We start from the raw sequence: 15,197 nt of genomic DNA on the forward strand, positions 1-15,197 counted from the left end.
TTCACTGATGCACCAGTAAATGGGAGTACTGACATGGTAACTGCATTTTGGTTTGGAGAGGTTTGTTTGATCACCTGGTCTGCATGTAAGCAGGGAGGCCACATGGCTGTAGGCACACCCTTTACCTATATCTGACTGCAGCTGTGTTTCCTAAATCGTGGGCGAGAGAACAGGGCAGAGCCTCAGCACTGAGAGTCCTGCCACTCAGTCCTTCCCCAGTAATAACATCGTGGGGGAGTGCTGATTCACTGTCACTGTCACCCAATTCATCCTTTCAGTTTTCTGCCGAAATTTTCTAGTTCTCGTGACTTTGAAACAGAACAAATAGCGATATTCAGTAAATCTTGATGAGATACTTGTGTGTTTATGATCACTTCTTGTCTTCTCAAAGCACTTCAGAAACAGACGAAAACCACATATATCTTTTCACCAACCAATTTCATGAAACAGATATATGTTCTAGTCCCTCTTGACAGGATAATAAATGTAATTCTCTTAAGGGAGTTTAAATGATTTCAGAAATTTAGTTCAACTCAGCAGAATAGTGGAGCTCCAAGTCATCTGCTATGTACCTCTAGAACCCCAGAGCTCTAGATTGATGAGATAACATTATGTAAGGAAGGTTGTAACTTCGGTAAAGTATCTGCACAATGTTTTGAATTTCTCTAACAATTTTCTGTGCTTCTTTCCACTTTCATATATTTTTTGTTTGCATTGCATTTAAGGATATTGTGCCCGATTCAAATCTACCGGCTGGAATTTTTCTTTGGTTGTAAATACCTTGCCAGAAGGACACACATTCCTACATACTTGATTTTGAAACACTTTTTACTGCAGGAATGATTGCAAAAAGACTTGTTAGAATACCGTGTTCTGAATTATGTACTAAGCATTAAATTAGTAGGAAAACTTGTATGGAAGAAAATCTCACTAAAATCAGGAAGCAGATGGTGACTTTGGGCGACAAACACACTATTGCAATGAAGACATTGTAACAGCTGATGTAAATGGGGCAGAGCCATTTACAGTCAGCTGTAATTGTAACTTGAAAGCTCTCTTGACTCTGTGCTCTGTGAATTCCTGTCATAACTTCCTGGAAATAAATTTTCCATACTAAACACACAAAGGAAGGGGATGTATGACTTTCTATGATGCTGATACTGAACATTTTAGGACTTTCTACAAGGTATACAGTTGTGTTCAGGCAGTACATGAAGATTGCCAAAATGGACACTTTTTAGTGGCGTACGCCTCTGAACCAGTGATGCGCTGAAACATAAGAGGAGACTCTTCTGCTTCCTTATAAATGGGGAATAAACGGTCAGGGCACCTCTAGACAGGCACTGCTCTCCTCAGGTCTGAAGATGAGTCCACGACCCCCATCCAGGCTTTGGAGCTACAAAAGGAGAAAGGATGTGGCCAATCATGCCTTTAAAACAATTGCACATCACCAATTCTCAGAACTCACCATAGCAGAATTTAAACAATCTGCCAGTATAGCCTGTGTATTCACTTCATAATAAAGAATAAAGAAACTGCTACATATACACAGAAAAATATTATTCAGTCACAAACATATTGCAAATCTGAGGATGAGAATTGTGGCACACAAGTTAAGCCACAGGTTGGGACATCTGTGCAGATTAGCACTTCCATTCTACCTTGCTAATAGTGAACCTGAGAAGCAGGGGATAATGGCCCAAATATTTGGGTTCCTGCCACCCATATAAGAGACCCAGATGGAGTTCCAGTGTCTTGACTTTGGCCAGCCCCAGCCCATGATGTTATGGGCATTTGAGGAGAGAAATAGAAAATAAAAGCTCACTCTCTTGCTCTCTCTCTATCTCCCTTTCTCTCTCTCCCTTTCTCTCTCCTTTCTCTGATACTCTGATTTTCAAGTAAACCAACTTTCTTTTAAAAATGGTCCAATCTTGCCATTTGTCACAACATATAAAGAGCTGTAGGTTATTATGTTAAGTGAAATAAGTCAGGTACAGAAAGGTAAGTACTAAACCTTGTTTCTCATATGTTGATTCTGAAAAACTCAACCTCATAGAACTTGAGAGTGAAGTGACCATTTCCAAAAGCCAGGATGGGTGGAGGGAGGGAGTGGTGGGGAAAGGCTGCTTCATAAATATGAAATTAGAGTTTGCTTCTGGGTTTCAGCACCAAAAAATAAAAGAAATAAAGAAATTAGAGTTAGGTAGGAGGAGTAAGTTCATAAGTTCTTGTGTTTTACTGCATAGTAAAATACCTATAGATAGCAATGATCTACTGTAAATGTGTTTTTTAAAGCTTGAAGTAAGAATTTTGAATATTCCCACCAAAAGAAATTATAAATATTTGAGGAGATAAATATGTTTACTCTGATTTTAATATTACACAATGTAAACAGGTATTGATACATTGGTTGATATCCTACAACTTGTAGGATTTTTATGTATCAATGATAAATAAATCTGAATATGAACAATTTATTTTTATATAGGTCATCAAAAAGCATGGAATCAAACATGACATAAACACTGAAGAAGCCCAAGTTTGTAATACGCATAATATGAATATAGTAGATGGAGAAAGAGCAGAATCCTAATCATATTGCAACTAACCATTCTCAAAACTGAAGGATATGATTTTGTTAAAGTGAAGATAGCTTTTCTGCACCATCAAAGGTCAAACCTAAACATGCAGATAATGGAACATTAGTAACGTTTCCTGGGAGTGATTAATAAGATAATTGGTTGCTTTCAAGACTAGTTTTTGGAATGAAATTAAAGATAAATGAGACTTTAATGTTTTGACATTTCATCCTATTGAACAATGGGTGGAATCACATGAGTTTAGATGATGCTTCCTACTAATAAAATCATCTCCATGGATCGTACTCAGGATTATACTTCATGGATTACGTAGCCTGTAACTGAAGCAAATATCACCACAGGATTAAACTTGCTTATTCAACTGGAGCAATTTCCACATTTTATCCATGATCTTTTTGAAAACCACACGGAGAAAACTAGTGCAGAAGCAACACGATGTAAAAATTCATGGCATTATTTTAAACATAAAAGATTATAAATAAAGAACAAACTGCATTAAAGAATAAAAATGTGGATCAACCCTGTATTTATTATTTTTGTTGTCTGAATCATTGACTAGAAAGAGTTTAATCATGCGTGATTTAACTTTCAACAAACAATCATAACAATGAAGATTGACGGATAATCTATTAGTATTTGGCAACAATGTTTACTATGATAAAAAAAACTTTTCTTGGATCCTAAATTACCTTCTGCTGAGTCTATCTGGTCTCCTAAGTGAGTTTTTCTATCAGCAAAGATTGTTCTATGAAAACTAATTGCCCCTATTATCATGTCATTAATGATTGGGCAAACATTTATTGAAGCATATCACACATGAAACAATATTCACAACTTAAATGAGGGCTTCAACAATTAAAAGAACACCAGGTATCCTGGAAGGGCTCATTTTTTATTTATGGACATAAATAGGCAAGCAACAGCAGGTTCAATGTGATGTGATGAGTGGTTTGATCAAAACAAATACAGAGCTAAGGAGTGGTAAGTAAGCTTGAATAGTCAAGAACTATTGCAAGATAAGTAACTCAATATGTGTCTTGACAGAGAAGTCTTTGCTGATTAAACAAATTGAAAATAGCATTCTGGGTAGGAATACTACTAAGAAAAACAAATGTTCATATATTTCCTGAATGGAGTTGAGCTCCTTTCTGTAAAGTATACAATCTGGAGAGACAAATGAGAGTAGGTCAATCAAACCAACACAGGCATTGAATGTCCTATATTTTTATTTTTTTCTAATTCTAAAAAAATCAGAGTTTAGCACCTACAATGAGGTTTGATTTTTTTTCACTAGTCTATTCAGTGAGAAAGACAGAGAGAGAGAGAGAAAGAAAAGAGAGAGAGAGAGACTCCTGTCTGCTCACTGCTGGGTCAAGTTGAAACTGGAAACCAGGAAATCAGCTTTGCTCTCCCACATGGAAGACCACTTGCCATCGCCACTGACTCCCAGCATGCACATTAGTGGGAAGCAGGAGTCTTTAGGCAGTGCCAGGGTCTTAACGCTGACATTACGAAATGGGATGAGGGTGTTCCAAGCAGTGTGCTGATAATCACTGTGCCAAATGCCTGCTCTGCTTTTATGATTACTTTTACTGTAATGCTTGTTATGCTTTTAGTTCAGAAACAGGTAGTTTCTTGTGTGCTGTAACCATGAACTTGGATAACCTTTCACATTAGAGTCACCCAGGGGAGATAATTTCATTGCATATTTCCTAATTCTCTTTTAGAAACTTCGATTACATAGGTCTGGGTTGGTGCCAGTTTCTCTATGTTTATCACAGCTAATTTTTATGCAACTTGACAGCAAATCCCTACTTGACAATTGTTGGTTTTTGATGTTTATCTGGAATGTACTGCATTATATCACATAATTGTTAAGCAAATTGAGGGGTGGAGTGGTAGAGTGTTAATTAAACATGTTTGAATATATTTCTATTCTTTCTCAATATGTAACTTGATTTTGATTGGAACTGTCAGAGAGAAAAAAGGTCAAGTAGGCAATAAATATAAGAAAAAAAAGCAAACTATTTTCTATTAAACAGAGAAGAGATAAGCAGTGCATATTTTTGTATATAATTTGCTTGTTGATAATTTTTAAATAAGTGTATAAATTATAAACAAAGTGTAAGTGTTTTTTTTTTTTTGACAGACAGAGTGGACAGTGAGAGAGAGACAGAGAGAAAGGTCTTCCTTTGCCGTTGGTTCCCCCTTCAGTGGCCGCCGCGGCCGGCGCGCTGCGGCCAGAGCACCCCACTGATCCGAAGGCAGGAGCCAGGTGCTTCTCCTGGTCTCCCATGCAGGTGCAGGGCCCAAGCACCTGGGCCATCCTCCACTGCACTCCTGGGCCATAGCAGAGAACTGGCCTGGAAGAGAGGCAACCGGGACAGAATCTGGCGCCCCGACCGGGACTAGAACCCAGTGTGCCAGCGCCACTAGGTGGAGGATTAGCCTGTTGAGCCACAGTGCCGGCAGTGTAAGTGTTATTTTTAAAGAGCCAGTAATAACAGGTTTTCACATAAAGTAGTGTCAACATGAATTCAATAGGAAAGAAGAATTTTCTATGTTGTTGCATAATATTACATAGGCAAGAAAAAGCCATGCTTCTAGAAGAACAACTTGAATGCTTTTGAATTATCTTATCTCTTACTTAAACGAAAAGAAAATGTCTAAAAATCACATAGGTTGAACATAAAGTATTTTCTTTTGGGTAACTTCTTCGGAACTTCATATATGCATCCACACATACAATTGCAAGAATTTACACCAGTTTGTGTTTTCTCTGTTACACTATTATGTATATAATTACCAGAAATTGTGAAGGAAGATTTGAAGTTCCCCATTCGCTGTCTTTTTTATTAGGATCTTTTATTAGGACTTTCTTAGTCTTTTGGCTGTTTCTCTGTTGTTTCCTTAGATCGTATTTTTAAAACTCATCCCAATTTTAAAGCCATAGAACCCTCTGTGTACTTGAATGCCAACAAATTGGCAGATATGTATGTGTGAGAGGCTTTGTGTGAGAGAGAGCTGAGAAAATTACTCTTTGGTATTGCACTGGTTTGTGCATCCTAGGATATTTCTAGAATTGTAATTTATTTAAACTCTTTATTTATATTCCTCTATGTTTACTAAAATACTTTCAACTAGCCATCAAATTTAAATCATCTTGGATTTCATCTATTTTTGCATCTGAATTTTGCAAACATACTGCTAACATATTATGCTTTACACTTATCATTCCTAGATATCCATCCCATTGAAAATAGTGTTACTGTGTTAGTATAAAGATAAAAATAAAAGATAATAAAAAATTAGTTTTCTATTCAGAGATGTATATTTGATTTTCTACTATTACTCATAAATGAAATTTTGCCTGTATATAAGATTTATTTATTGATTATTTTGTTTTTTTTAACTTTTATTTAATGAATATAAATTTCCAAAGTACAGCTTATGGATTACAATGGCTTCCCCACCCATAACTTCCCTCCTACCCGCAACCCTCTTCTTTCCCTTTCCCTTTCCCCTTCCATTCACATCAAGATTCACTTTCAATTCTCTTTATATACAGAAGATCAGTTCAGCATATATTAAGTAAAGATTTCAACAGTTTGCACCCACATAGAAACGCAAAGTGAAAAATACTGTTTGAGCACTAGTTGTAGCATTAAATCACACTGTACCACACATTAAGGACAGAGATCCTACATGAGGAGTAAGTGCACAGTGACTCCTGTTGTTGACTTAACAAATTGACACTCCTGTTTATGGCATCAGTAATTACCCTAGGCTCTTGTCATGAGTTGCCAAGGCATAAGAAGATAAGAATAGCAAAGAGGGTAAAAGAAGAAGGAATGGATATAGAACATGAACCACTGTCCTGAACATTAATCTGTGACTTTCTCAGGTGTGACAGTAGCTATGTCACAGAAGCCACAAATACTCTGTTATTCCCAGTAAAATAAGATGATAATAATCACTGTTGTACTCAATTATTGAAAAGAAGCATCTAATCTATAAAACTAATATATAAAAAAGTGACACAGAGGAAGAACATTATTAAAGATGTTATGCCTCAGTTTTCTTTTATTCCTTAGAAAGACTAACCTTTCTTTTAAATTTTTTATTTTTAAATATCACAAATAATATAGAAAAGTACAAAGAAAGATTCCATGAGCATTCATAGTATAACAATTTTTAGCATGTTGCTATATTTGCTTCATATGCAACCATATGCATACATGCATATTATTTTTCAAAGAGATAGGTATATTAATATTACATAATGTGGAATTCATGAAAAAATCATAAAACTTGGGAGAGAAAGTTTTATTGGTTAAGGGGTACAATTCAGTGTAGACATTTTTATATATCTATACCAAATAGTATGACATTCACACAATTTTTACTATATATATATATATATATATATCACTGACACTTTATAATACACTGATCAGTTTATAGCACTTACCAACAGTTACCACAAACAGGTATTTCAGGTCAATCCTAGTTCTCCTTTTTTAGCTTATCTTTTCTCTGCATACATCATTTAGGCTTTTCTGACCCATTGTCTTGTACTTGGAACCCCATCATCTGCATCTGTGATATTCCCACACTTGATCTTAGCCAAAAAGCTGAGAAGGAATCTCTGACATTCCTTAAACCCTCATGTTGACTCCAAAATGGACACCTGACATCAAGATACATTAATATGTGTATACAGTGAGACATTGACACTGAACTTGTATATACTTGGTTTTGTAAAACCATTGTTGACCTAAGTAAATATATCCTATTCATTTGGCTGGCAGCTGAATTAAAGTCAAATTTGATGTTCAACTATCGCACATATGCTGCCCTCTATTACAGTAGTACCAATATGGAAGACATCCTCAGAAATCTGAAAATAGACCTACCATGTTACCCAGCCATGAATTCCTGGGAATTTACCCAAATGAAATTAAACCAGCATATGAAAGAGTTATTTGTACCTTCATGTTTATTGCAGCTCAATTCACAAGAGCTAAGATATGCAATCTACCCAGTTGACCATCAACCAATGACTGGATAAAGAAAATGGGATATATATACACCATGGAATACTACTCAGCCATTAAAAAGAGTTAAATCCTGTATTTTGCAACAAAATGTATGCAACTTGGAACGATTATGCTTACTGAAATAAGCCAGTTCCAAAAATACAGATATCATATGTTTTCCTTTACTTGTGGTAATTAATATACAGAACACAAAAATATAATTTATATGAGTAAAATTGACATTTTGAGATTTGACTGTTGTTTACAATCCTTGTCTATACTCTTGAACAACAATGATTTTTATACTTACTATTTGTTTGTTTATTCAGTGGAAGATCAAGCTTGTGATTATGAAATAAAGTATGTCATTGTAAAAACTGAAAGAAAAAATAAGAAAGGAAGGAGGGAGGGTGAGATCATAAGCACTAGCAAGGGTAGTGAAAGAACTATCACTATGCTCTTAAATCTGTATATATGAAATACATGAAGTTTGTTCACCTTATATAAGGAACAAATTTTTAAAAATATAATTGTAAACCCTCATTTGTATTTCTCATGTTCTAATTGTATTTTTTTTGTTCTAAAGCTGATAGATAATCTAAGGCTTCTGAAGTCATTCATGGGATGAATTAGCATTAGTCTACTACAATAATTGTGGTACACAGTTTTTAATACTATGTTTAATGTATATTTGGGTTGAGGTCTAAAATAAAGATACATATCACCTTAAATAATAGATATAATATATATAGATATATAATACATATAATATATAATAGATATAATTATATGTTTATATATAATTATATATTATATAATGTAATATATAATATATTTATATATAATTATATATATAAAGATATAATAGATATAGTGATTTTCTTTTCAAAATATCAACATAGGCATATTTCACAGGCTCATTTTAGGCATGGTTAGGTGAAAATATTCCAAGAAAATATATAAAAACCAATTACTGGGGTTAGTAAGTGTGTTCATCAAGATTATGAGATACAAAACTTACACACGAATAACTGCTCTTCTATTGATGAACAATTAATTTTTAGAAATTAAAAGTGCAAAAAAATCCCAGTTTTAACAACCTGAAAAATGAAATACCGAAGGAAAAATCTAATAATAATTAAGACATTTATTCTGGAAATTAAAAAAATTATTGCTGAGAGAAATTAAAGAAAGAATAAATTAATAATTTACATTGCTTATATAGCAGAACATTTAATATCTTTAAAACATATATTCTCTTAACATTTATCTGTAGATTCAACACCATCCTACTCAACGTCTTGAAATAGTTCCTATGAAGAATTTCACAATATTTAAATACAAAGCATGTAAGATGCACCCCCTACCCTGGATAAGGAATAACAAAAGGGTAAAGTGAGCTATCACTATAAGATTTTGAGAATTATTTTTAAAGCCACAGTAATCAAGATAGCATCAGACAATAAAGAACTTAATGCAAAGAATAGAGTGGCTAAAATATATTCATCCATACACAAACACATGACTTAGAAAGATCTGAAATAATTCAAGCTAAAAGAATGGGCTTTGAAATAATTGATGCAGGAAATATTGCTTATCCATACATAAACACACTAAATTATCATTGGATTTAGAAGATTGCAGAAAATGGATCATGGTCTCAAATGGGAAACCAAAATTTTGAAAATTTTTGAGAACATGAGTAGCTTTATGCCTTCCTCATTTAAGCAAAGATTGCTTAGATATTATAAACAAAGTATGCATAAAAGAAAGAAATAGACCACTTGTACCCTCATCAAATTAAAAATTTCTGGTTTTCAAAAGACATTGTTAAGAGAATATAAAACAAACCGCAGATCAAGAGAAAAAGTTGGAAAATAATATATATTACAAATGACTCATTATAATATGCAAATCACCTTCAAAAACCAAAAATAAGAACAAGCATAACTTAATTAAATAATGGGCAAAAGGCTTGAACAGACACTACACATAATGAATGGATGGAAAGCAATACAAAATGGTACTCAGTATCATTCATCATCTGAGAAATGCAAAGTAAAACCATAAAAAAAAAACCACTACACCTGCATCCAAACGTTTAAAATTGCAACAAGATGGGGGAATCTGGAAAACATTATGCTGAGTGAATTAAGCCAGTCCCAAAGGGACAAATATCATATGTTCTCCCTGATCGGTGACAACTAACTGAGCAGCAAAGGGGAAACCTGTTGAAGTGAAATGGACACTATGAGAAACAGTGACTTGATCAGCTCTTGTCCTGACTGTTGATGTACAATGTAATACTTTATCCATTTTAGTATTTTTTCTTTGTTTTGTTCTAGTACTGTTGGTTGAACTCTGTAATTAACACACAATTATTCTTAGGTGTTTAAATTTTAACTGAAAAGTGATCCCTGTTAAATATAACAGTGGGAATAAGAGAGGGAGGAGATGTACAATTTGGGACATGCTCAATCGGACTTGCCCCAAATGGTGGAGTTAGAATCGTGCCAGGGGATTCCAATACAATCCCATCAAGGTGGCATGTACCAATGCCATCTCACTAGTCCAAGTGATCAATTTCAGTTCACAATTGATCACACTGATAGGTCTAAGAGTCAAAGGGATCACACAAACAAGACTAGTGTCTGCTAATACTAACTGATAGAATCAAAAAGGGAGAGAATGATCCAACATGGGAAGCGAGATACACAGCAGACTCATAGAATGGCAGATGTCCTAAAAAGCACTCTGGCCTCAGAATCAGCCCTTAAGGCATTTGGATATGGCTGAAGAGCCCATGAGAGTATTTTAGGCATGGAAAGCTAAGACACTTTGGAAAAAAAAAAAAGAAGAAGAAAACCTAAATAAAAGATCTCCACGAGTGAGATCCCAGTGGAAAGAATGGGTCATCAAAGAAGGAGGTACCTTTCTCTGCAGGGAGGAGAGAACTTCCACTTTGACTATGACCCTGTCAGAATAAGATCGAAGTCGGCGAACTCAAAAGGCTTTCATAGCCTTGGCAACTCATGACTAGAGCCTAGGGAGATTATTGACACCATAAACAAGAGTGTCAAATTGTTAAGTCAACAACAGGAGTCACTGTGTACTTACTCCTCATGTGGACCTGTCCTTAATGTGTTGTCCAATGTGAAGTAATGCTATAACTAGTACTGAAACAGTATTTTACACTTTGTGTTTCTGTGTGGGTGCAAACTGATGAAATCTTTACTTAATATATACTAAATCGATCTTCTGTATATAAAGAGAATTGAAAGTGAATCTTGATGTGAATGGAATGGGAGAGGGAGTGGGGATGGGAGGGGTGCGAGTGGGAGGGAAATTCTGGGGGGGAAAGCCATTGTAATCCATAAACTGTACTTTGGAAATTTATATTTACTAAATTAAAAAAGAGAAAAAAATTTCACCATTACCTATTCAATATTTCATCAGATTGTAAACACTGTTGGTTTATAACAAAATTTTGAGGTTAAATTTTTTTTTCACATCACATATTTGTGTCTTTATTTTACTTCCCTCTTGCAATAGTGTTTGTGTGGTGCCTAAATTGTAACTTAGGATCATCATTGAGCTATTTCCTCATAAAAATTATGTAATTTTTAAAGATAATGACTCTTTATTTTTATTTATTTATTTATTTTTACTTATTTTACAGGCAAAGTCAGACAGTGAGAGAGAGAGACAGAGAGAAAGGTCTTCCTTCTGTTGGTTCACCCCCAAAATGGCCGCTACGGCCGACATGCTGTACCAATCCGAAGCCAGGAGCCAGGTGCTTCTCCTGGTCTCCCATGCAGGTGCAGGGCCCAAGCACTTGGGCCATCCTCCACTGCCTTCCTGGGCCTCAGCAGAGAGCTGGACTGGAAGAGGAACAGCCGGGAGTAGAACCCAGCACCCATATGGGATGCCGTGCCGCAGGCAGAGGATTAACCAAGTGAGCCATGATGCCGACCTCTATGTAATTTAAATTATTAGAAATACAGATGTCCTACTCTTTAACTGTAGTTTTATTAGAATAATATATCTGACTTGACCTTGGAGGGCTTTTCATCCCATATATTAATTGAATTTTATTTCTTAATTTTTGAATTAGTTTTTAGTACTTCAGTTTCTGGTTACATTGGTCTAATGAACCCTCTTTTTGTTTTGATTATATTGCTATTTGTTATGATTATTTCTGCTTCTATAAATTTTCATGTCAGAATCCTGAAGCAGTTTCTAAATTTTAAAACAAAAGCATGGTTTTTAAATAAACATTCCTGGGGCCAAGTGCCATGGCTCACTTGGTTAATCCTCCACTTGCGGCGCCAGCATCCCATATGGGCTCCGGGTTCTAGTCCTGGCTGCTCCTCTTCCAGTCCAGCTCTCTGCTGTGGCCCGGGAGGGCAGTGGAGGATGGCCCAAGTGCTTGAGCCCTGCACCCACATGGGAGACCAGGAGGAGGTGCCTAGCTCCTGGCTTCGGATCGGCGCAGCGCCAGCCATAGCTGCCATTTGGGGAGTGAACCAACGGAAGGAAGACCTTTCTGTCTCTCTCACTGTCTATAACTCTACCTGTCAACTAAAAAAATAAATAAAAATTAAATAAATATTCCTGGAAATTTGCAGGACATGTTAATACCATGTGGATCCAGATCTTCATTTAAAAAATAGTAACAAGAGAATGTTTTTGTGTTTTTTTTTTGCTTCTATAATTTTTAAATAAGCATTGCTTTTCTTGATAGAAGGCAAATATTTGATTTTCAACTTAAATGTGGTTATGCTAAAAGGAAATTCATTTACTATAAGTTAGGTAAACCTCAGATAATGAAAAATAATTTAAGAAAAATAAGGCTTGGACCCAGAAAGACAAATATGGTATGCTCTCCCTTATATGTGGTAACTAAAAGTTAAGAAACAAACAAAAAAAGAAGAAAAAGAATGAAATGTCAGTGTGTATCAGTATTGCAGCAAAAATGGTTTTGTAAAACTTTGTTTTATATCTTTGTGAAACCAATGATTAAGAATGTTATATTAGGGGCTGATGTTGTGGCATAGAGGGTAAAGCATTGTGCCAGCATTCCATATGGCTGCCAGTTCAAGTCCTGGCTGCTCCACTTCCAACCCAGCTCCCAGCTAGTGAACTGGGAAAAATAGCTGGAGGATGACCCAAGTACTTGTTTCCCTGCACCCATATGGGAGACTTGAATGAAACTCTTGGCTCCTGGCTTTGGTATGGCCCATCCATGGCCATTGTGACCATCATGGATTGAACCAATGGATGGAAGATCTTTCTCTCTTTTTCTGTGTCTCTCCCTTTTTCTATGACTCTGATTTTCAAATAAGTGAATAATTCCTTTAAAAATGTTTCCAACTATAGTTTTAATGATCTTGATTACTTTATAATTTATATAGGTGAAATGGTCATTTTCCCATTCAGTTATTGTTTATGGCCATGTCTATATTCCCACTAAACTAGTGTCTTTTGGCTTTTTACTTGTTTAACTTCTTATTTAGCAAAGTATTAAGCCTTTTAGTGTAATGTAAGTTTAAAATATGTTATCTCAAAAACTAAAAACCAAAAAAAAGGGGGGAGAAGGAAAGAGGATAGGAGGGAGAGAAGGGATGAGAGGGACTATCATATGTTCTTAGAATTGTATCTACTAAACACATTGAATCTGCTAGAAACTAATTAAAAATTAAAATGAAAAAAGAAAAAGAAGGCTTTTACATAATTTGTCAGGGAAGGCAGTGCCGGGGGAAACATATTCTCTTCTGTCTGGACTAACACATGTAGATGGACAAAGGCCAGACTAGGAGGAAATGGATAAAGATAGTGTGAAATGGTGTTTTATAAACCTAAATAACTTTTTGATTCTTATATTAAATGTGTGAGCACAAGTGAACAGCATAAAAATGAATTTCCCACACACACTTTTGGAGGATACTGTGGGACACGAACAGGCAGAGAGAGTATAATGTGAAAGATAAAATGCCTTGGAGTGGGCAGGCCTTGGTGGCGTGAACACGGCTGTGTGTGTGTGATAGCTGGGTCAGAGCCCCTCTGGGCAAGTGTAAGTTTGGATGCTGGTGACACAGACATAGACATGTGTGCACGGGTTTATATTACACAAGCTAACATTTTTCTTGTACTGGAAATCAAATTTGCTTTGTAATAGTTTGTACATTTTGCCTGTGACAGCAAACATTACAAATAAACAGGAAATGAACAAGCAATAAAATAAAATACTCACTATAGTAAAGGTACATTGAAAATGTTCAGATAAAAATGGAACCAACTGTAAAAATATTTCTTTAAGTTTAAAGAATGTCAGCTTACAGTAACTTCCTCATTACTGTAAACACTTCGCTTTCCATTGTATCAAATGAAGGTTATTTGACAGAACTTCTAATTAAAATATAAATTTCCCAATATATGGATTTCATTGTGTTTTAATTTTAATATGGTTTTCATTGGTGTCTGTGTTACAGGTGAATATTAAGCAAAGGAACATTGGCAAGGGCGCCTCCCACATCATATCAGATCATGCAAAGGATGGCACAGCCGTCACAGACACCAAGGTTGCTATGACTTGGCCACAGTTCTCATGACAGTGTCATCTATAAACTATTAATAAGCTGGGGGCTTAGATAATATTTTCCACCAGCATTCATATCTTTTCATATGAAAAACAGATAAGGGAGGGAGAGTGAAGCGAAAGCACTATTCTTAGAGAATTTAGCTACTGAAATCTGAAGCACATTAGAAAACTATAGTACTCTGGTCATTTTTTCTTTCTTTTTACAAAATACTTAGCTATTCATTTGAAAGACAGAGAGAGCTTGGAGAAAAAGAGAAGAAACGTGTATTCAGGTGTCGCTCCCCGTCTTCGTGGAGGAACGACACAGGACCCTGCGCTGTTCTTTTGTCTGCTCGGCCCTTCCCGGGTTTGCTGCTGGTTCTTCCCGGGTTGGCTACCAACCCTTCCACCTCCGTGGAAGGGCGGTTCCCCCTAGCCACTTTCCCCACTTCCGCGGGGGAGCGGCACACCGCCGGCCGGCTCTCTCGGGGGCTGCACAGGTGTTCCTTCAGATAGATGTTCCTGGTGCATGTTGTCTCTCTCCTCCTTTATAGTCCTCTTCCACCAATCCCAACTCTGCTACCCACACGCTGAGTACGCTGCTCTCCTCCAATCAGGAGCAGGTCCTACAGTTTATTGGTTGAACTGGAGGCAGCTGTGTAGAAGCTGTTTCCTCCTCTCCCAGCGCCATATTGTGGGAGAGCAGATGCATAGAATAAGTCTTAATTCCAGTAACTTAGTCTAGTCCGAGTTGCTCCCAGTTGCTCCCCACATTCAGGGATTAGCTCCCCAAAGGGCTGCAATACCCTAATGTGGACCAGGATGAAGTCAAGCACTACAGCCTAGTCTCCCATATGATGGCAGAGACCCCCGTACAGCACTTGAGGTGTGTCCCTAGGCCTTTCCAGGCACTTCATCAGGGAGCTGGATCCAAAGCAGAGGAGCAGAGCTCAAAGGAGCACTATGATATAGGATGTC

General features: G+C 36.3%; 1 long non-coding RNA gene and 1 other non-coding gene across 3 annotated transcripts in view; one reads left to right on the forward strand and one right to left on the reverse strand.

The window, feature by feature from the left end:
- Window positions 1-3,855, forward strand: part of LOC138847943 (uncharacterized) — a 30,673-nt gene extending 26,818 nt beyond the window's left edge. For both annotated transcript variants that reach the window (XR_016223734.1, XR_016223736.1), the window contains one exon: window positions 2,489-3,855. This is a non-coding gene — a long non-coding RNA (uncharacterized LOC138847943). The remainder of the gene's footprint in view (window positions 1-2,488) is intronic.
- Window positions 1-15,197, reverse strand: part of LOC127486645 (uncharacterized) — a 122,513-nt gene that overhangs the window by 27,186 nt on the left and 80,130 nt on the right. Inside the window, exon 3 of the transcript XR_016223733.1 lies at window positions 7,950-8,016. This is a non-coding gene — a transcript (uncharacterized LOC127486645). The remainder of the gene's footprint in view (window positions 1-7,949; window positions 8,017-15,197) is intronic.

The sequence above is a fragment of the Oryctolagus cuniculus genome, chromosome 17 (genome assembly GCF_051225735.1).
Source record: "Oryctolagus cuniculus isolate XC-2025 breed Fujian yellow rabbit chromosome 17, ASM5122573v1, whole genome shotgun sequence".
NCBI classification, from domain to species: domain Eukaryota; kingdom Metazoa; phylum Chordata; class Mammalia; order Lagomorpha; family Leporidae; genus Oryctolagus; species Oryctolagus cuniculus.